At 43.1% G+C, this 22871-nt stretch overlaps 1 long non-coding RNA gene across 1 annotated transcript in view; it reads left to right on the top strand.

Annotated features, from left to right (window-relative positions):
* The first annotated feature begins 11198 nt into the window (after positions 1–11198).
* The window catches only part of LOC148316137 (uncharacterized), a 53746-nt gene continuing 42073 nt past the window's right edge, over positions 11199–22871 (top strand). The window contains exon 1 of the long non-coding RNA XR_015840269.1: positions 11199–11269. This is a non-coding gene — a long non-coding RNA (uncharacterized LOC148316137). The remainder of the gene's footprint in view (positions 11270–22871) is intronic.

The following is a 22871-nucleotide window of genomic DNA, read 5'->3' on the forward strand; positions in this document are numbered from 1 at the left end:
ACATTGTAGAAGATGACTCTGCTTTTGTCATCCTTGTTTTTCACCTATATATATATATATATATATATGATCTGGCCTATCCCAGCTGTCTTCGGGCAGTCGACAGACGACCCCGCTCTCTGATCTCGTTCAGGCTCTTGTTCTCGCCCCCGCTCACACGTAAGGCCAAAATAAAATGCAACAGACGGGTTTCTTAGAAAGTTTGCCCCTGTCCACACGGTTCGAGAAATCCTGGACTCTAGGCGCAGGGGACGAGGAGTACAGTACCTGGTTGACTGGGAAGGCTACGGTCCGGAGGAGCGTCAGTGGATCCCCCGCTCCTGGATCGAGTGTCCTTCCATAGTTGTCCCCCCCCTCATAGCCGCGCCTCGGGCACGGAGCTCCGGGTGAATTTTACAAATTTCTTCTAAGTCCCCTTTCCAGCGGTTCGAAAGATATTACACTTTGTTTTATTTCGAGTGTGACGTCACCCAGCCCCCCATTTTCATCCGATTCTGGAGGCTCAACTGTTCCCTTCTTGAAAATGAAGTTCTGGTGAACAAATACAGGGAGCAGTACAAAAATTGGGTGGGCGGCAAAGAGTATGCGAGTAGGAATCCTAAACGCACTCACGTACATTAATTTAAGTAGTCTCTTTTAGACTTGCATTAAGTAAATATTTGTGAATGAGGTCAAAAGAATCAGCAAAAACATTCAATAATAACATTAAGATGGTGCCAAGCGGCCGATTTATATGTAGAGTATATATCAGGTGTGGGGAAACTGCGGCCTGGGGGCCACATGTGGCCCGTTGAATGTTTTAATTCGGCCCGCCGAAAATGAAAAAAAAAAAAAATGAATAAACCTTGTTAATGTTTTATTTTCTAAATACTGTGGTGTGACAAAGACAGATATTTTGTTGTAATACTTTTGTTCATTTTCATTTAAAAATACATGTATTCTTTTCTCCGATGGGGTGAGTTTACACAAACACATCCATCTGCTCCTGGTCCGGCCCCTCTGTCAAATTTTAGAATCCATTGTGGCCCACCAATCAAAAAGTTTTCCCACCCCTGGTATATATATTGCCTTAGCAACCTCTTTTCTTTCTTTCTGGCAGGTTTCAGTGTCACACTGCAGAGGCAGCTAAGCTGGAGGCTGAAGTGACAAAAGCTCAGGACACAATCAATGCTGCCCAGCAACTGATTTCCCAACTGGACGGAGAACACAAGCGATGGAATACACAGGTTGTGTGAAGTATTGATACTGCCATTTCTATTATGGCCATAATGTAGTAAAATAGATGCACAAAAGACTTTGTGTTGACAAAGAGATGGGGCCCTGATGTCTCGGGTCACTTATTTGGCTGTTTAACTTGGCGATTTTGAACTCGCTAACGTTATTGATCTGTCTATGCGCAGGCACATAATGACCCACTTACCCTGGGGGTGAGATTGTTTCCAGCGTATCCCTGGGTTTTATTTTACTACCTAATGTCTCATAAGGGAAATACTGGACAATCAAATTAATGGACTGCCGATGTAAGCCAACTTTTTGGGTGGCGTATCCAGACGTTCGTGCGCGTGTTCACATGTAACAGCTAAACCAAACGTTTCCGAACCGGAGCAGCACAAACGAAAATTTGCGTCACACTGGGCCAGACCAAACCAGAAGTCTGTGGAGTAAACCCCGTCCGTCTAAAAACAATAGGGACCTCGCAGCGGTCACTGGGCGTGACGGGAACGAGGACGTATCTCTGGGCCCGTGTGGCCGACGGGCACGCGACAGGGTCGTCTCGGTAATTGCACATACCTTCCACAAGATGGTAGCAAATAATCCTGTTTTTTTAAAACTTGAGGATGACGCAGTCTCCCCAGGAGGCGTGGGTTCGAATCCCTCCTCAGAAAGAGCCCATTGAAAGTACCAAGCAATAACAAAGCAAACACAGTCAAGAGAGCATTACCAGTTGGGGCTAAAAATATATTTTTTATTTTTGTAAAAACTGATTTGTGACTTCCCTGACGAACCTTGACGTGTGTGCTGACTCGGCATGGAAAAGGAGGCGAGTCAGCAGACACGCTGCGGGGTTCCCCTTCCTGAGGGCTCACTGCGCGTAAGGCCCCCGTGAATGGAAACTGTCACTTCCACTCAGTGCAGCTTGTGATCTGAGCCACCAGAAAGCGCGTTCAGTTAAGTGGCTAATCCCAGCATCCCTGCTGGCTCGACAGCCCCCTGCTGCCATGACAACCCGAGGGGAATTCCGCGCCCCGGCGCGTGAGGCTGGTGCGGAGGGGACGGTTTCGCCCGCTTCACGCCCCCCACGCCCCCATCAAGTTCTCGGAGAAGTTCCAGCGCTACAGCGCCTTCTCGCTGGCTAACGATCTATGATGTCTTCACAACCAGGAACATCAGCTGATAAAGACGTTTCAATCCAGCCACAAAATCTGCCTGGCAACACGAGCTAGCCAATTTTCAATCAGATTCGTTAAAAGGGCACCGGGCACGGGCGGTTCCAAGCGGCCCCTAAGTTTAACCGAATGGAAGCTCCGGAGAATGGCTCGCCATGGCCCACTTCGGGCTTATGAAATGACAACCTTAGTCATTTTTTTCTTGTAAAAATATCATTTTTATCTCAAATGTTGCCTGTAAAAATCTGACATTCTAGTAAAATTAAGATTATCATAAATTTACTAATTATTGTAAAATGTGCATCTTAATTCAAATTCAGATATTTTCTTTCAAAATTGCTACTTAATTTTCAGAATTTTTTACCAGGTACGCAAAGGTCCTCGCTCACTTATCTCCAAGTTTGGTCACTTTATTTTTTTTTCTCTGATGTCTCTGTTTTGATTGTGTATTAAATTTCGGGACGTCATATATCACAAACAAACGGTCAACCAGGGAGTGTGCAGACCTCAGTCGAAGCCAGAATGGTTGCTTAGAAAATGTATACAGTATGTACGAAAATGTTTTTTTTCATCAGCGCAGGGGCAGGGCCCGAAGCTCCCGGGGCGTTAAAAAATTACAATCGTTGCTTCAATGTGAAGATGACCAACGCTGATACGTTATCATGAAGCAAGCATCTATTTATTGCACACAAGATCAGCATCCTTGCTGATTGCCGTTTTGACGCCACCAGAAAGCAAAAAAACAGGATGTGTGAAAAGACTAACTAGACTACGATGGCGATCATATCTTTGACGTGACCACGTAACACCATCACAAAATTATTTCCCACGAACGAGGAATTCCCAGTAAGCGCGGGTCATAAGCCCGAGTCTCTTTTCAGAAGAAAGTCTGTAATTACCCGACTACAAAACACACCTGATCAAAAGCCACAATAGCTAAATTTAGACTTTTGCAGATCTCAATGGCCTCTCTGATCCAGCGAAAAGCTGTAGAAGATCACAAGCCTAAACGGATGCAGGCACGCAGCCGTTTTTTTAGTGCGTTGCCAATATGCAGAATTTATTTATATATTTATTATATATAATGTATTTTTTTTTAAGCATTTTTGAAGGTGCGCCGCTACTTCGCGGATTTTCAGTTTTCGCGGGTGGTCTCGGTCCCCATTAACCGCGATAACCGAGGGTTCACTGTACTCCATAAAATTTACAATCCATTCGGTTAAACTTAGGGGCCGCTTGGCACCGCCCGTGCCCGCGGGCTCGTTCCACCCGCACTCGTGAGCAAGGATGCGGAACTCCACCGAGAGGCGTGGGTTCGAATCCCACCTCAGACAGAGCCCATTGACAGTACCAAGCAAGAACAAAGCAAACACAGTCAAGAGAGCATTACCAGTTGCCAGGATGGCAGAAACTTTTCTTATTTTGCCTTTATCTGCATAAACTCGCCTAACATTTAAATCAAGAAACGTTTCCAAATTGTGTTGCCGTTTTATTTTATTGTGACACGTCGCATTGATTCTCTCATGTGACTTAATGAATGGATGAGAGAACGGTAGCGGTGACGGCTGCAAGATGAGGGAGTTGGGGCGGCATGGTGTCACCCCCCCCCCCACCCCAAAAATGATCAGAACCGTGTAAAGTATGGCTTTCATCCGACTAACAGGCTGTGTGTGAAAGCGTTAATGTGGCAGCGTTTCACACCTTGCCAACTAATGACCAATCAGGGATGGGAAGCATCAATGCTCCCTGAATCTCATCTGAACCTGCGCCAGGAGAGCCACTGACTGTCTCATCTTGGGAGCCACCATTGAAAGTACCAAGCAAGAACAAAGCAAACACAGTCAAGAGAGCATTACCAGTTGCCAGGAGTGTGGCGTGAGAGTTGGACATCTGATATGCTTCGTTTTAGTTTGTTACGGCCAACGCCCCGCCGCGCCCGGCCGCGCCGGAGGGCCGCGGCACACGAAATGATTTTGCAGTTTTTAACCCATTTCTGAAGGTGGAAATTTACATTGGAAACGTTTGGTTTAGCTGTTAAGATGCGGGTTCTGACGTATCATCCGGTTAAACTTAGGGGCCGCTTGGAACCGCCCGTGCCCCCACCGCGCCTCATCAGATGCCTATTAAGATTTAATTTCATTAATTAACAACAATCGAAATGTTATGTTCTGCATTTTTAACATTTCCACCTTTATATAGTGTAGAAAGGCATCCTGAAGCCACCATCTCTTCCGGGATGTTAATAAAAGTGCTCGTTCATTTGTACTGTAATCCAATGTCGGTTAAGTCCACGCAATTTTGGTATCCAGCGGCGAAGGTGTAAATCCAGTTAAAAAGCCGGCTTAGGTGGAAGCACTTTCCACCGTATAATTATGTTATTAATAGTCAAAAAGTTGAAAAAGGTATTTTTTCACAACTCTTGATGATTTGCATCACGCTTTGTGCCGACCATGTGATTATTTTTTTTTCGCCACTGCGATCAAAAATAAGTTGGCAGCCGTCTTCAGGGCCTGAATATCCTCAAATGTGAAAAATTTCGTTTTAGCCATCTCAGGGGCAGCCATTTTGAGACCCGTCTTTATCAGCTGATGTTCCATGAGGGTGTGACTTACCTGTCAAAAAAATGTAGCTGCATACTGCAGGGAATGCTCTGAACGCCCTGTGACAATTCGTTTTAGGCTTCCTGAGGACCTCGAGGGGACCGACTTGCTTAGCTGATGGTGTAGAGAGGCATCCTGGAGCCTGGAAAGTCATGAATTTGATTGTCCAGTATTTCTTTTTTTTAATGCGGATCTTAAGATAAAATTCCATTACAATGGCGGGGTGTCTAATTGTCGGAACATCCACCCACGCATGTCGCGGACGATTTTCCACCACCAACTGGTTAAAACAAATACAAATTATTTTCGAAACATTTCCAGCCGTGGACAGTAAGTTTACATGCATACTTACTGAAATGTCGGACAGTGCGAAGACTGCAATCAACAAGTCAGCAAATTGACATTTGTCGTTCATAATTAGAACCTCATAATCTCGTCTTCCTGTCTCAGTGTGCGTCACACTAATCATAATGTCACAATAATGTGTGCGTGTGAGCGTGGCTGATGCCCCCTCACTTCTGATATATGTTGTTCCATTTAAACGAAGCCCAACTCTTTTTTTTTTTCTTTTTCAGGGACGTCCCTGCTTATTTCAACAAGACAGGCAATTTTACCTCGATAACGATAAATGCACGATAAATTCCCCCTGAGAACCCTCGGTTATCGCGGTTAATGGGGACCGAGACCATCCGCGAAAACTGAAAATCCGCGAAGTAGCGGCGCACCTTCAAAAATGCTTAAAAAAAATATACAATATATATAATAAATATGTAAATATATATATATATATATATATATATATATATATATTGCCGCCTCCCACCACCCGTCCATGAAATATTTCCAGCCTCCACATTCCTGTGACTTTCCTTCGAAGGGCGTGGCTATTACGGTGCCGCACACACCTGCCACCATTTCAAGTGCATCCTCAAATCAATATCAATTAAAATATTTAACTGTATACTTATTATTTTGTTATACACACAGCGCCGCCAATACTGTGTATATTTGCATGCTTTTTATGAATGTCTGCTGCTAATTTTGTGAGAATTTAACAAGTTAGCATTGCTTCAATTGCCCAAATGAACATCCTAAAATGGATTGCTTCTTGTGAGGGATAGTGTGAAGTTCTTTCAAGTTAGTTTTTTTTCTCTCGTGATTTTCTTTTTTTTTTTTTTTTTGGGTGGGAAAACAGAAAGGCTGCAAAATGAAAAGCATCTCTGACTGAAAGCCAGCTGATAACGTCTATTTTGACAAATAACAGAAAATGAACGCAAAGTGCAGTCTAACTGTGTGCATGGGTAGCAGTTTCTTTCTTTTGGAATCTTACATAATCTGAGCAAATCGGAAGTCGGCCGGCTCTTTTGGCCACAACCTTTGAACCCTAGATTCTAATGCAAATGGCTGAGTGGCTGGAATTGTGGTAAAAGGATTGATGAAGTAAAGATAAAATGGAATCAATGATTAGTAACCAACGAAAGGCTACTTAGGAGTGATGAGATCTTATTGAGTTTTGGCTGTCCTCTGGAGCCTCACTCTGTCCGCCTCAGTGCAGCCGCTGTACCAGGTGGAGGCTATCCCTTTTTTTTCTTTTCCCAATTTTGTTTTTTCCCCTCAATTGCTCTCCCCTTTAAAACTTGGCAAATAAAATAAATAAATAAATAAACAAGAAAACTACCACTAAAAGGTGCGTGCCAATCTGCGGGAGTACAGAGGGGTTACGCAGGGGTTCGTGGACTGGCAGTGCGTTCTAAGGCGTTGCGTTGGTGAACTTTTGGTGTATTTAGCCTTAGATGGAGTTTACCACTGAACTCCCTCGGTATATAAAAAGGTCAGCACGCTACCATCACCAATTCTGAAAAGTCCGATTGTACTCTGTGGCAACAAAAGCTCCAGCAACATGACTCAGATGATCCTATCTTCTCGAAGTTGCACACATTTGAGGATACTTCAGCCCTGAAAACGGGGGACACTTGGGAGAAAATCAAATCAAAGAAAGCCCAGATTGAGTTTGCAAAACTGGGGCATGTGCCTCTGAGGTGTCAGAAATGTTACATAACAGATCATGGATGACACGTTTGTGGACAATCAAATTAATGACTGCCCAGGCTTGAATCCAGGGCAGCTAGACAGACTAGTGTTTCCACTCAGCCTAGAGCCCATAGCTTTCTATAAACTTAACAAAAGCCATTCGATTTTGATGCAGAGAAGGAATTTAATTTGCCAGTTTGATTTTCTGGAATTACAATTTCATACAATAAGGTGAAGTTCAGTTCAAGAGCACTGTTCTTACAATTCCGGTCGCTGCTCAGGCCCTAATAATAATAATAATAATAATAATAAAAGTAATAATATTTTCTACAAAAACAATAGGGACCTCACCAAAGGGCGTGGGGTGGGGGAAGCGGCCTACAAATCTAAAATTAAAAAAAAAAAATTAAAAAGCTTTTTGAGGAAGTTATAAGTAAATAAATTATTTTGGTTGGTATATATCTGTAGCGTTGTTAACTTTTGAAAGCCCGGTGACGGCCCACTGGGATATATTCCAGCTACTGGAGTCATGTGAGGGGGCAACAAGTATATCGCATGTCGATAAGTTTCATCAACAACGCTCGTGTTTGCAGTGCACACTTCATATCACGTAAGATGAGTAGAGAATCTAGAGTCTCCAATTAATGCCAGGATGGCAGAGCGGTCTAAGGCGTTGCGTTCAGATCGCAGTCTCCCCAGGAGGCGTGGGTTCGAATCCCACCTCAGACAGAGCCCATTGAAAGTGCCAAGCAAGAAAAAAGCAAACACAGTCAAGAGAGCATTACCAGTTTTGGTCAGCTGACCTCCTTCCTCGTGTCCGACGTATCCTGGTGGTGGTGGGTCGAGGGGCTCAGCCGAGGCAGAGATTATGTATTCGAGGTGGGTTTATGGCTGCAATAGAGTTGAACAAACACACAGGAAAAAATAAAAAGGTGAGAGCCAAGCGTCCACTTGTCATTTGTGACGGAGACGACGCAATGTCAATTATTTTGACAAAAAAAAAGAATTATTTTCTAATGAAAAAGAAATACATTTTTGATCATCCTCCAGTCTCCAGTTCAGATGTGTTTTTAAATCCATTAATCATTAATTTATTAATGATCACAAAATTCCCAAATCATTCTTACAAGACATTCCATAAAACTTTCTGATTCTAGTCTAGTAAAATCTCCTTCTACACACACTTTTATGTTTGACTTTTTACGTCACGTGATCCTCCATTGCTACCACAACTCGTCCAGGCAGCTGACTCGCCAGCGAGAGAGACGACTATTTCTCTTGCATGCAGGTTAGATAACGTTATGAAGCGTGGTGTAGAGTGATCCCTTCCCCCTCAGCCACAAGCAGGAGGGGCCACCACTTGAATTCCACTTTAGACAAAGATAAGACCAAGGACCAATTATCGACTGCGTTGAATGTATAACATTGGCAGCAGGCATTCATAAACGGTGGCAACCATCTGACTTGGGAACAAAGTAGCTGCTTTAACTCGCTAAAGAGCCACATGGACTGTTTAATGTTGGAAGTGTTTGACTCCAACTGAATATGTACATTATATAATTAACCTGCAATACAAGCAGAATAATTTGTCCCGTTCTCTGGCATTTCAAAAGTTCATGTGAGCATTAGCCAAAAGTGCAAAACTAACCAAGTCGCACGCGCATAGAAGAACCAGGATACGGGTACGTCTGCAGGGCCACAGGTTCGTGATGGTGTGCGGTGTAGTTTTTCCTCAAGTCCCACATCTTAACAAACCTTTCTCAATGTCTTTCAGGTTAATCATGTATCTAATTAATCTTAAGTGCGTGGGTTCGAATCCCGCCTCAGACAGAGCCCATTGAAAGTACCAAGCAATAACAAAGCACACACACATTGAATCGCTTTGGAGTTTGCCAAAAAAAGAGACATTCATAAACTGCGGAATACATTGAGTCTTTGGATGCAGGGCTGGCGCCGCCCTTCATCATCCTCTCTCACATCAACCTCTTCATCAAGAGGAACATCCGCAAGGTCTCCTCCGTCAAGATCCACCACTTCAGTCAGTGTTTTCCCGCAGCGATTGAGTCCTTGCAAAGTTAGCAAAGGCGTCAATTGCTCTTTGTGATTATTTTTATTTATTTTTTTTGTCTCATCAGTGTTGCAGCTCAAAGGCAAGACGGCAAACAGACTTATGACGTGGGAAACCATTCAGAAGGAGGACTTCCTAACCGCTCAGAACAAAATCCAGAGGAGCAGCGACTCGGAGAGGCTCAAGCGCATGTCCGCCAAGTGAGGACTGGCTTTTTATTTTTTTACGACTGAAACAATCTCTAGGAAACCTGGTTAACGGCATTCATTTTCATTTGCTTTTCTTTTCTTAAGACAATAAGGTTGCGAGCTGAGCATTGTGACGTGTCTTTTATCAGCTGATATTTCCCAACGCACCTTAGTGTCTTCAGAAAATTGTCTGGACATAAAACTGAATTTTTATGATAACGGTGGCCCCTGAAAATATGAACACTTTGGACGCAACATTTTCACTTTGGGGTGAACTCGCTTTTGTTGTCAGCATTTTAGACATTAAATCAACGCAAGATTAATTGAATTAAATCTTGTTAGTGCACGTAACATTGTCCTCATGGGATCCTAAATTAGCCCCAACAAATTGTGTAATTTGTATGGCGGGGTGGGCAAGGGGTCAGGCGCGGTAGTGTACACACGCGTATTCAAACTCAACAGCTGTAAACAAGGCCATACATTTATACCATGACACCATTGGACTCATATAATAATTCAGCTATTTAAGGTTGTATTTCACACTTCAATGTAAACAGCAGCAAAATATGTCTAAAGCAGCTGTTTAAGTCTGGTAGTTCAGTGCCAGTAAACAGCACTTGTGGCAGCATCTTTCTTAATTGTGGCCTTAAGTGTAAATATCCGAATGTAAATTTCCACCTTTATATAGTGTAAAATGGGTAGATATTTTGGCAGAACACCGGACATGGAGTGGACACTAGACTCATTGAGACTGGAAGAATGGCAAGATATAGGCTGGGGTTAAATAGCTACAATTCCAATGTATGATAAAATCCATTGCACAAGCTTTTCTTAGTCAATCGAAAATATTTCAAACCTGATATAGAAAATATGAATATGTATTGTTTAAATATAGTCTAATTGAACTAAAATTTTTATCTGTTCATCCCCTACACATCATTTACTCCAGTTTGATACTTTGTTGTTTGAGAAAAAAATAAATAAATCAAGATTTATTTAAGTGTACAGCGCCAGCAGACAATGAATTTTCAAACACTTAGAAAAAGTGTACAGCGCCAGCAGACGGAAAGTCTGGAAAAGCGATTCTCTGGTGCAAGACATAAACATACACTCGCTTACGCACCACACATTAAGACTATGATTCAATGAGGTATTTAGCCAACTTCTTCCTGCTTTCAGCGCGAGCTGAAAATGCATTTACAGCACTAAAAAACCAAACTTTTATAACAGCTAAACCAAACGTTTCCAATGTAAATTTCCACCTTTATATAGTGTAGAAATATAGAGAATAACATGGTGTGAAAGACACTTTTACATGAGAACAAAAGGACATGGAGTTTGTGTGTAAATGATTGTACTCATGTCTGTGTTTCAAAAATAATGTGCATACTTTGCGTATATTGTACCATGTTAGCTGTACATCTTTAGCACATCATCCTAGAACAAAACACCGTGCAGAAGTTACCGTTGGGCCTTGCAAACCAACACTGCTGGAGTGTAGTGCTTGAGGGCAGTTTTAAGAATTGTTTCGGAGAAAAAGGCCTGTAAAGATGACTCAGTTTAGACCGTATTCAAGGATCAAAGAAAGTAATTAGAACAGTCTCTGAATTCAATTTACTTCATATTTGGTGATTTTGCATCAATTCCAAGATCGTATCCAAGTAAATTTTTGTGAAAAGCTTCACCAAAAGTAGTAGTTGAAAAATGTGATTAATCACAATTAATCATGGAAATTCTTTTGTGATTAAATACTTAATACTTACATATTGGGAAAATGGATTGATGGCTGGATTGGTCAAAATAAAGCAGTTCCTTCCAAGCATGCTGGGGGCGGAGTCTTTACACGTCCGCCGGCCAGCTCCCGCCTACTCACGCGTCTGTTTATAATACAGATGCGCCCCTGCCATCAACGCAGCTGCAGGCAGGACGACGAAAGCACAATGACGGCGCCCGGCAACACCTACGACGTGATCGTGGTCGGCGGAGGAATATCTGGTGAGGAAAAGGCGTCACTTTGACAATCATTGTTCATATTTTGCGGAACGATTGTGTGTCTTATTCGTCAATTGCCTTGAGCGAGAGTGTAGAGGAGACAACTGTTGCATCGCATGCTCTGTCTGCGTACTACTAGTCACAAACACATGGAAATGACATTTTGTGCGCCTTCATAAGGTTATGCTGTATTATGTGTGCATGATGATGAGCAGCAGCAGTAGCAGAAAGAACGGCGCCTGTTGAATAAGAGCTAATCATCCACGCACAGCAGACTTTGCATTACATAAGAGCAGGGGGAAGAGGGGTGGATGGCTGGTCGGCTCTGCGCTATCCTTTGGATTGTTTGGTGACTAATTACACAGACTTGTCATTGTTTTGCCTTGGGGAACATTTTTTTGATGAAATAGGATCGGTGATGTTGGGATTTCTAAAGTTTGTTTTTTATTCTTACATTAAACTTCATATATCTCCCATAGGACAATCAAATTAATGACTTTCCAGGCTTCAGGATGCCTTTCTACACTATATAAAGGTGGAAATTTACATTGGAAACTTTGACGTACTGCACGGTGCCCTTTTAACGAATCCGATTTGGTATTCGTCTACTCTTTTTGGTCCGTTTTCAAACCAACCAGCTAACTTTTTTCAAGGTTGGATGGAAGCGCTTCAAGAGGACGAAGACATAGGGAGCTCATTGCTCCAAGAGACTATTTTGTAGGTCTTGGTCTTATACATACAGTGAACCCTCGCTACTTCGCGGAACGCCCCGGCCGCGTCGACCCAAGTCCGTACGGGCGAGCCCGGCGGCCGGAAATCCCAGAGGGGAAAAACAGCGCCAAACACAGTTCTTTGATGATGGTGACACGTTGACCCTCAAGTAGGGTAGAGTCCATTTCCTTTTCTATACCTATGGGACCTTCCAGAGTATTGTGAGCAGAGAAATCAAAATTTTGTAGTTTAGATGGTGTTGTTTCTGTTCACGTAGAAACCCGTACCCCAACAACAGGGACCTCTGATCCTTGAGGATTAGGGCGCCCGGTAATGCCATCTGTTATGCGTTGCTATGCCTCACTTCTCCTCTTTTTTAGTGTGGCTGCTTTAATATCATGCTTTGTTTGAGATTCAAGGCGAGCAGGGGGAGGATATGAAGCAATGCTGAATTATTAATGAGTGATGTACTAGAGTCTGCGTCATACGATACGCGCATTAGGGCTGGCATTCCACAGTGGGACTATACTGCCTTTGTTTGCTTCACCTTGGAGAAGGTGTTCACTTCTTTGTCTCCAAAGCGCAGTCGACTGAATCGTGGCATTGTTGCTTTGATTGACCTTCATGTCAGCTTGCAGGGTTCGCGGTTAACTTTAAAAACTGCTTGCCCATAGGGCAAGTGCCACTAAAATTTGCCTTGCCCGAGTGGCCAAATTATTGCCAGTGATTGCTGATTTGTAATGTTCATGTTGTGCTTGTTCTTTTACTGCTCTGATTTTTTCATTTTTTTGACAGGTAAGTCACACCCTCATGGAACATCAGCTGATCTGTGACTTCAATCATGCATTGTAGATTGTTGTGACACATTCAAAAAACCTTGTTTGCTTTTTTTATGTTTGTTTTCAGCAAACTTTTATAACAGCTAAACCAAACGTTTCAAATGTAAATTTCCAGATCTCCACCTTTTCACCTTTGGCCTGGTTCCATGGCTGAAATAGACACCCAAGTGAAGGCGCTAACTTTGGTGCATGTGGTCTATTGCACTGGACAACTTTCTAGTAAAAAAAAAAAAAATAGTTTGACATTGAAATTTGGAGAAGATTTTTAGAATAATCAAGTTTTAATACAATATGGTGTATTCCGCCCCCAGAACCAGTCAATGAGGAGGCATTGAGAAAGGACCACAAGGTGATCGAATTTTAGCAATGTTACGCAGATGAACCAAACTCAGTCGTTTGCAGAGCTGCATTCTGTTCCCCCAGTTGCATAAGAATCTGATTGAAAATTGGCTAGAAAAGACTCCAAGTGTGCCGTAAGTGCCGTTGTTCTTTCCGTTTGATGAATTTGTGTACTTTTGAATTTCATCTTAGAAGAATAACTCCTATTATTACTGAGAAATTGTCACTGTCTGTAGCTCAATATGTCTGGTCTATACTGCCTCCAGGTGGTCAACGTGTGGGGAGAGCGTGATGTCAAGTAAACCGAACATTTCAGAAAACCAGACTCATTTAATGTATTAACTCATGTTTGTTCATAAAAAAGTTGTTATGTTCGAGGAATACCCCACCTATCGCTGCCCATAAATTAATTGATTTGAGAATCCACATAAATATCTGGCCCTCAGACTGTGCATTTTTTCCATGTTAAATCAATGTCACTGTGACTTTTCCACAGCCAAGGTTTTAAAACTACTGTGAGCCAGGACGCAGCATCAATTTTTTTTCCACTGGATACATTTCTCATTATATAACGCTTTGCCAACTAACGTTTTGGGTAATGAGCATAGAGATCTTCACCCGTGAAAGCCGTCGGTCGGCGGGGGCTGTGACACAACTATTGCCATAATTTTCAGGGGTTTGTCGGATGGCGGAGCGGTCTAAGGCGTTGCGTTCCACATTCTTACTCACTTAAATTGCTTGTACATGCTTTTGTAAGAATACCACTTTGTTCGGAATAACACACAAGCCTATGTGATGATTCTGAAGATGATGCATAGTTGCTGGAAATAAATGGATTTGTTGATGACAGATTAAATTATAAATAACAAAATGTAAGCGAATTATTTTACTGACAGGTAAGTCACGCCCTCATGGAACATCAGCTGATAAAGACGGGCCACAAGACACCATCATGTGACACTCTGAAGAAGGCGAAAGAAAACTGGGTTACGTTCAGGTCGCAGTCTCCCCAGGAGGCGTGGGTTCGGTAGCGGCTGAGGCTGGCGTGTGTCTGAGCTGGCTCCGACCATCCTCGTTTCAAGTCAAGCTGCGACGATTACCGTGACTTGAATGACTGAAAATCTACAAAGAAAATGAGAAAAAAAAAACAACTTGTGGTGCTAAAGAAGACAAACCTGAAGACAGCTGGGATAGGCTCCAGCACGCCCGGGGACCCTTGTGAGGACAAGAAGCAGTACAGAGGATTGATTGATTTATTAAAATTAAAATTAAATTCATGTATTTATCTATGCTAAATTTAACAAGGCTGGATGCAATCGGACTTTTCAGAATCGATTTACAATTGTCGGCAAATTTACATGCATTGTATGATATAAAACATACCTCAGCCAGGACAATGCCTCCATTCCTGGAGGGCCAGAACCACGGCCAACAGCTCCCGGTTTCCCACGTCGTAATTGGCCTCGGCGGGGGTTAACAGCCAGGAGCGCGCGCCTCACAGACACCTCGAGCGGGAAGGGGTCGACAAGAAACTGGACCCTCGAATTGATTGCAAGCCATACAACAAATCCCTAACAATAATGCGATTATTACACTCAATGATTACAGAATTTACTCTTATGCAAATATGACGATATCGACTCTCTATACGGCGCGTTTCGGCGTCGCGATGAAGGGGGGGGGGGGGTGTGTGTGTGTGGAGAGCTTTGTTTTGGCCACCTGGCACCTGGTAATGCTCTCTTGACTGTGTTTGCTTTTTTTTTGCTTGGTACTTTCAATGGGCTCTGTCTGAGGTGGGATTCGAACCCATGCCTCCTGGGGAGACTGCGGTCCAGTTTTGTCAAAACAACAACAACAACAACAAAAAATCACCCAAAAAAAAAAAATCTAATCATTTGAAAGTCAATTCTTTTCAAATCATCAAACTTTATTTTTTTTTTTAAAAAGTTGGCTTGTTTTCTTAAAGGTTGCTAATATTAGGAAAAAAAATTAAGATTTTGTTTTTTTTTAAAAGTTCCTTTTTTTCTCAAAGGTTGCTTAGACAATTGTTCAATTCGTTCAAGAAAAAGTTGCATATTTTCAAAAACAAATTCATTGAAAAAAATATCTAACATTTTCAAGAAAAACATTTTTTTAAAAAGTGCAGAAAAGATGCTTCTTTCCAGCAGGACTGAGTTTGACGGACGACTTCATTGAGCGCCTCTCCAGTGTCTTATCGTCTTATCATTTGTCTTTAGTGGCTGCCAAACAGGAAGCGAGAGCAAGTTACATGCTGTCCTCTTGCCAAACAAAAGCTTTCTTGTAACCTCAAAGGGACAAGTTGAAGCCAGTTCACACACGCCAAAAAAAGAGGTTTGATCTCCATTTTCTTTTCAAGGAATAACTGAATATTTTCAAGATATAATTAGATTTTTATATATTATTATAATAAGTCACATTTTCAAGAAAAAACGTTTTCATGATTTTTATACTTTAAAATTCATATTAATAATAAATATAGGGATGCATTTTCATGAAAAAAGTTCCAGATTTTCCAGGAAAAAAAAATATCTGAGTTTACAGTATGTTCACGTCTGGTAATTTTTTCCCCCGTAAATTTCTGTAGATTTTTTTTCTCTAAAATGTTTAAATTTGCGACTTTCTTTGTCCTTGTCACCTGCCAGCACTGGCTCCGTTTCAGCCCAGCAAAGCCTCCCATCTTTGTCTTTTCTCGTTCTGTCTTTTTCCCAGCCTCACACCTGACGGCTGTCACGTCAAGCTTGACCTTCGCAAATGGACTGCAGGCTCGCTAACGCAACAAGCTAGCGTCCCTCGTGCTCACATTCAATGCAAACCTGACCACCGGATGAGGGAGTGCACTGAAATGAAAGAATGTAGCTGGCGCTTTTGCCGCTCCCAAAACATCAAGGGTCAGCGCATCTTTGGTGCTCACCGCGGGGTCACCGCTGCAGCCTATGAAGTGTGGCTGGTATTGGCGAGAAGTTGTCAGGGGCACCTGACAGGGGGCGTGACTTGCCTTCATTCTTGTGACAGGTAAGTCACGCCCTCATGGAACATCAGCTGATAAAGACGGGTCACAAGACAAGGCAAACACAGTCAAGAGAGCATTACCAGTTGCCAGGGTGCAAAAGAATGACCCCATCAGTCATGTGTTCCAATACTTTTGTCCACTTGAGTTCTGAGTTTAATTAAAGCAGAGAAGAAAATAGAAACTACAAAAAACATTGATGTGTACTTGTCCACTTTAAGGTAGAACTGGTTGTCCGAGGTCCTCCACCCCTACGCACCTGCCTGCTGCCTCATAATTAGGTGTCTGCTGACCCAGGATTATGTTATTGTTATGCGCCCTCCTCCCCTGGAGCTTCCATTCGGTTAAACTTAGGGGCCGCTTGGCACCGCCCGTGCCCGGGGAAGGTGCTCCTACGACCCTGTGACAATGGAACAGATGGGACTGCCTTAAAATTTTTTGTTTCCGAAATACTATATGACGAACAGACCAGGGCGAGCCAATCTAGCATTTCACTTTCTTACATGCCATTTGGGAGGTATCATTTTGAAAAAGCGCATTCCTACTGTACGGCCTGCAGCTGATCCTGATTACGGGGATGGTATATATTGGGGAGGCACAAAGTCCATTGTGGTGACCCGCCCCCTTTTCGGCACGACGGGGCGCTGGAGCGGTTAGACGGCCGGCGTGCAGCGCGAGCTGAAAATGCATTTACAGCACTAAAAAACCAAACTTTTACGGGGGACTTAGAAGAAATGAGGAAAATTCCCGGAGCTCCGTGCCTGAGGGCGGGCTGTGAGCCGCGCCGCGTCCGCCTCATTCATAACTGACAGGCCGCATGTGGCCCCCGTCCAGGCCGCAGGTGGGCGCAGTCGGCCATTCTAAATTTATCAGAATCCGAAATCCTTTTATTGTCTTATTGTTTACTGTTTTTATGCTATTTATTTGGACTGAGGTGTGTGCTCGTAAAATGACACAATTTATGTCCAGTCTAAGCGGATTTTAAAACAAGCGCGGCTCATAGCCGGCCCTCGGGCACGAGCGGAGCGCGAAGCTGTCAGTATATATATATATATACTTTATATAGTGTAAAAAGACATCCTGAAGCCTGGGCAGTCATTAATTTGATTGTCCAATATTTCCCTTATGAGATAATGCCACTCATAGCAAATGTGTACAGCGCGAGCTCTGTTTACAGTGGTGTTTGCAGTGTTAACTATTACTACTCCATAGTCTTAAGTTATTTCTTCGCCAACATCAATGTCTCGGAGCGCACACAGACACTTACCTCTCCGTTTCAACAGCAGTTCGAACCAGCTTCCATCTTCACGGACCCGCTGTAGCTACCTCTCCACACCTGACCCAGCAGGCCCAACGCCTCCACAGCCCCAGTCCCGCTATCCTCAACTTCACCCTGCAGAACCTGGGTCTGATATCGGGCTTTTTTTTTAATTAATTCTAAAGCATGTGGTCTTACCTTTATATTTAATGTTATGAAAGCTCCAATTATACAATTACCCACGTCTTTTGTATTATAATATATGAATTTTTAACGAACCAATCCGCGTGAAAATCGGCCGGACCAGGAACAAATGGATGGAGTGTTTTGGTAACCTCACCTCATTGGAGAAAAAAACCACATTTAATTTTAAATGAAAGTGAACAAAAGCATTACAACAATATATATGTCTTTGAAAAACCACGGTATTTAGTAAATAAAACATTAACAAGGCTTATTCATTTCATTTTTTTCAAGTTCGTCTGGCCGGAGTAAACCCTCGCTACTTCGCGGTTCACCTTTCGCGGGTTCAGTGCTTCGCGGGTCTAAAAAACATTCGGGGGCATTGTAGTTTCGCCGAGCGAGACTGATACAAAAGATGTATTTACCACAAGTTCCTATGCTGAGAAACAACTATTGATTCACATTTCATTGATCGAGCTGTTTTCAGCTCCTTCTGCTTGCCATGAATGTCTCCCCAAAGTGTCTGCAATTTGCAATTTGTCATACAAAAAGTCACTCAGGGCAAGAGAAAAAAAATTGTCACTTGCGAGATAATGCCTCACATAGCAAATGTGTACAGTGCTGCATGTCTGGCATAATTACATCCAGACCCAAAGAGTCCCCCCCCCAATCTGACAAAGTTTTTTTTATTTTTGCGGTGCAAAAGCTTACAGCACCTGGTATTCCCAGGCGGTCTCCCATCCACAAAGCAACTTTATCAGCTGCCTGAGATGAAAAAAAAAATGGATTTACCTGTAAATACTGCATCCCGCCCCGCTCCAGGGGGGCGAGGGACATGTGGCGTACGGAAGGCCGAGTTGCCCGGCGCCGCCCGATGGATACTCTGTGTCCTTTAAAGTTTAGAAGGCAAAATAAAAGTTAAAAGCCCCGTTACATAACGTTATGGCCATAGTGACGTGGAAAAGCGACCTTTTTAACAGTATGCCATTTGTCGAGCCCACACCCTTGGATGCACATCTCATTGCCTAGTGTACGAGCCAATCTTTTTGTCATTATTTCGAGTGGTTATCACATTCATACACCCCCCCCCCTCTGCATCAGTCCGTCGGGGAAGATTGCGAAAGCCACGCGGTAGCGAAATGAGGCTCTCTTGTATTTTAATTCTAAAAGAATTGGCGAGGAATAGGAAAAAAATCGACATGCTAGACACTTGGTGCAATAGCTTTAACTCCGACGTTGGGTTTCCATACTCAGGTGTTATTGAATTCATTTCTCATTTTGACCCGACTCAGTTACTCTGCGCTCATCAGTGAACCCCACCTCCAGTGATTGACAAGTAAATCTGGGGAACCCCAAAAGATTTGTACTGTAGTGTTATACCCTTGCTTGAATGTTTTTTTACACTATATAAGGGTGGAAATTTACACCGTTGTGGGCATGTTCGGGGGTCGAAAATGAGAGTGGATCCCACTTTCAACTATGCTTCCTATATGGGCATAGACCCACCACGACCTCTGCACTGTGAGGCCACCGTGCCGCCCAAAGGCTTTTTCAGCACCGTAATAGCCACGCCTTTTGCCCAGTCAGCAACTTTTTCTGTGCTGCTTCATTCCTTAATCCACACACTAGTCTGTCCCTTAGTGTGTCATTTAGCACAATAAAGACATCCCAAATGCCTTTGCTAACTGTCTCATGTGCCTTGTGAGTCACTGGCAACCAGTGTAGACTGGGTAAATTAGAAAGCAGATTATGAATTTGCCGGGTTCGAATCTCGCCTCCGACAGAGCCCATTGAAAGTACCAAGCAAGAACAAAGCAAACACATTCAAGAGAGCTCATTTTCAATGTCGTGCGTGATGAATGAGCCCCGATGATTTTGTGCATACGGCCCAAACAATAGCGAGGCGTGGGTTGAATCCCACCTCAGACAGTGCCCATTCACGCATGCACACACTCTCATACACCACAAAGTGATATGGAGCAGTCAATTGTATAAAAAAATAAAATGAGGTTTCAAAATTGGAGCTGTCAACTCAGACTTTAAGCATTTGTTGTTGTGTCCACTCAGGTGGATGCATAACTGCATATTGTGACATCCTCATGGCCGAAACAGTCATCCGAGCATATATGAGGGCGACCTTGTTGAGTTAAAACAAAATGGAGAGCATTACCCTGTTCATATTAGACGTTAAAATATCAAACACCGCGCGGAGGCTCCGGAGGAGACGGGCCGGCGTTCATGACAGTCAGGCCGAAGAGGATGGCCTTCCCCCGGACACGAGGTGGGCAGAGTGGCTGAGCCAAAGACAATATTCATTGTCATCCAATTTCTTTGCGAGTTCTGCCGTATGTCATTGATGCCATTATTTTACTTATACCAAAGGATCATATTTTTGTTGTTTTATTGCCGAACAGTGCAATGCCACTCCCACAACTTTTCACGAAAAAGGATGAATTTCGTATATTCCCACGACCCTCGAGAGGAGAAGCGGTTCAGATAATGGCAGTGATATCATCTGCGTCTTCATTTTTCTCCATTTGTCGGATTAATGGAAACGTTTCTCCTAAAATTGGTTCATTACATTTCATCGATTGCACGTCAGCATTTTATTCATCAGTCCTATTTACAGGCCCCAGTGACACCCCAGGTTTCTGTTGTTTGTACGAGGGCGGCATTATCTCATAAGGGAAATATTGGACAATCAAATTAATGACTGCCCAGGCTTCAGGATGTCTTTTTACACTAGACACGGGTCTACGTCCAAGGGAAGGTCCTGTCTTGGATTGCCCAAGACTCCTTTGTAGTTCCGCATCTCCTGAGAATGTGCCTATGACCATTGGATCACTTTCTTGTCAGCGCTGGATCAGAGAGGCCATTGAGATCTGCACCGTCACACTTACTGGTCCTCGCCCTGCCTATGTAATAATTTGTACATGATATATTATTTAACCTTATTTTTTCTATTTTTTACAGCGGGCATTTTCAGCATTCGAAACATTTGGGAGTTTTACAGGTTTTTTTTGACCTGCACATCTTTTTTGATTTTATTTTTTTAACTTGAAATACCACGCATTGTCACTCCTCCCACTTGACGCGAGTCGGCTAATCCGATGGTTTATTCGGAGCAGTTTTACGAGTGAACGTGTGCAGGGCGGGAAAGCGTTGAGGAGCGAGTATGTGGCCCAACTCTTCCCTCCCTGGCTTCATCTTCCGTTTCTTCCCCTTTGCTGCATGCTCACTGTCGCGTTACCTCCCTGCCTTGCGTGTCGGTGTCGGTGGTGGGCGTGGTGTCGGCGCGTGAGCCGGCGGTAAGCGGCGATACTGTCGGTTAAAATCAAATATACGTATATAATACATATTTTAAAATTGTTATTTGCTGAGATTTGATTACCCAATCCTTATTGTGACTTATTTCTTAGCTCATACTTCAGAAAAACTAAAACTAATATAAAGCTAATCAAATCTAAACAAAGCTTTTAAAAAAATGGCAAAAATGAACAAACGTGTTCTGAAAACTAACTAAAACTACTAAAAATTCAGAACAGGTTAAAAACAAACAATGAAAAAAATGCCAAAGGATTTTAACCGCGCTTGAGACCGAGCGTACGGTGACAGGACAGCTGTGTTAACGTGCTAGCGATGGCACCTCAATGATGTTTACTTAAAAAAACTTACGTCAAAATCTACAGTGCAGGTTCGAGGGTAGCCAGGCAGGCCGGGACTGAAGCGCCAAATCGTCTCCAGGTGATTGAACAGTTTGCCGTCTGAGCAGGATGCCAAGTCTTGCTTGAACTAAGTAAGGACGGGCTCAGCTTGGCTGGGCCTCATGGGTGCAAGCTCGGACCCAAGGTTTTTTGCCTTCCAGCCGACCTTCCTGTGTGGAGTTTGCATGTTCTCCCCGTGTAATCGATTTGCATATAAAAATGACATCAATGTCATCTGGAGTTTATGGCCACACGTGGAGTAATGACATGCATAATGAATCAATTTAAATGAAGGCAAGAGATCATTGATGGTGTTGAAAATATTTGAAAGGGCCTGTGATTCACTTATAGAGCAGTAGATGGTGCTGGCGAAAAAAAATACAATATATATATATATATATATATATATACGGGGAGAGAGAGAGTGAAATTCCGCCGGGGGTAACCCCGCGGGAGGCCGTCTCCCGCGGGCGCCGCCCGGTCCCCTTAAAAAAATGTTTAAATGAACTCATTCACTACCCGAGGCGGACCGAGTGAGGCTCAAGACGACATTTAAAACAGCGCAAAGGATTATCGGTTCCAGTCTGGCTCTTTGTTACGCATGTCCCCTCAATAATACGGACATTAAATTTTCATACCGTTTTATCTCTCAGCTTTATCAGCAAAATTGCCAGGCTGGCTTCTTGGGTTGGGCGGAAAAAAAAATCCAAGAGAAAATAATGGCGAGGTGGGATTCGAACCCACGCCTGATCACAATAAACTTGCGGATGCCTTTCAAACGTTTCCAATGTAAATTTCCACCTTTAGAGCTATACTTAAACACTTTTTGGATTTTGTAAAGTGCTCACTTGCGTGTGTACACACATACGCTGAGTCTTACAAGAATTGTGTGTGCACACGCATGTGCGTGTGTGTTCCATAGGAAATGACCGGCTGCTGTGTTAAGTGTTGCAATATCTCATGAAGGAAATACTGGACAATCAAATTAATGACTTTCCAGGCTTCAGGATGCCTTTCTACACTATATAAAGGTGGAAATTTACATTTGAAACGTTTGGTTTAGCTGTTATAAAAGTTTGGTTTTTTAGTGCTGTAAATGCATTTTCAGCTCGCGCTGTACACATTTTGCCAACCTATTTTTGCCAATGTCATAATAAAAAAAATAATCCATTAATTCAAATGAATGAGACGAATCCCACCTCAGACAGTGCCCATTGAAAGTACCAAGCAAGTCGCGATCTACCAAAAGTTGTCAAGATAAGCAGATATTTGCTTATAATACGAGGTATTGACAGTTTGAATGGGCAAAACTTGACGGGAGCCCGCAACTTGCTGCCTACTCCATTGCTCACCACCGGAAGACCCGCTGGTGTTTCACATGCGCCAAAACTACATTTTCCATAATGCAACAGCGTACTGAGCGCGAGACGGGAGCATGCTGCGCAAGGCCGCCTCATTTCATTATTCATCAGCAGTGATTATCATAACAGCATGTGTCAATTTTCAGATAATTTTTTTGCAGCTCAAAAAATCTGATGTGTAA

The sequence above is a fragment of the Idiotropiscis lumnitzeri genome, chromosome 22 (genome assembly GCF_059441095.1).
Source record: "Idiotropiscis lumnitzeri isolate Australia: NSW breed Sydney's pygmy pipehorse chromosome 22, RoL_Ilum_1.0, whole genome shotgun sequence".
In the NCBI taxonomy this organism is placed as follows: Eukaryota; Metazoa; Chordata; class Actinopteri; order Syngnathiformes; family Syngnathidae; genus Idiotropiscis; species Idiotropiscis lumnitzeri.